Raw genomic sequence first — 755 nt, 5'->3', positions numbered from 1 at the left:
CTCACAACCATCTGTAATGAGATCTGGTGCCCTCTTCTGGCCTGCAGGCATATACACAGACAGAATATTGTATACATAATAAATAAATATTTAAAAAACAAAACACAGGCTAGACTGATTGTCCACGGGATGAGGGTAGAACATCATAGGAGAAACAAGGCTGACCCGCAGAGAAGTTGGGCTGTGATGGGGAACCTCTGAAGACCTTCAGTTGCCCTACCATGGTCACGCTAGAGCTGGCAGGATCCCACAGAGTTGGTACCAGCTGAGGTAAGGGAGCTGGGCCTGCTGGGCCTTCACCTCCCATACTATCAGTCGCTCAACGCTGGTTGGTTCTGGAATGCCTTCAGTCAAGTGTTCTCTTAGTAGGGTTGCCCATGGATGGTCATGTCAACACTCCCAGGAACTCAGGGTAAGATCTGCATTCCCAGCGAATAAGCTTAGTGTCCATGAATTCTGTGATCCAGAACAGATCCTGAAGCTCCCGGAGGTGAAACACGTGGCTTGCCCAGAGGAACAGGAGATGCCCTCAGAACGCTCAGAACATTAGATGCTAACATGCGGTCAGATAATAGTGGCACTTCCTAGAAATCCCCAGCACTGAGGTTAGCTGAGGCTGGAAGAATCTTTAATTCAGGGCCAGCATGGGCACCATGGTGAGATCCCATCTTAAAGCCAAAACCCAAACAACAAAAAATAGTCACAAATAAAACAACAACAACAAGTCGTACAAAACAGGCTGGAGGGATGGCTCC

Source organism: Microtus ochrogaster, chromosome 18 (assembly GCF_000317375.1).
Source record: "Microtus ochrogaster isolate Prairie Vole_2 chromosome 18, MicOch1.0, whole genome shotgun sequence".
In the NCBI taxonomy this organism is placed as follows: domain Eukaryota; kingdom Metazoa; phylum Chordata; class Mammalia; order Rodentia; family Cricetidae; genus Microtus; species Microtus ochrogaster.
The sequence above is the reverse complement of the archived record's forward strand: the minus strand, read 5'-3'. Positions refer to the sequence as shown.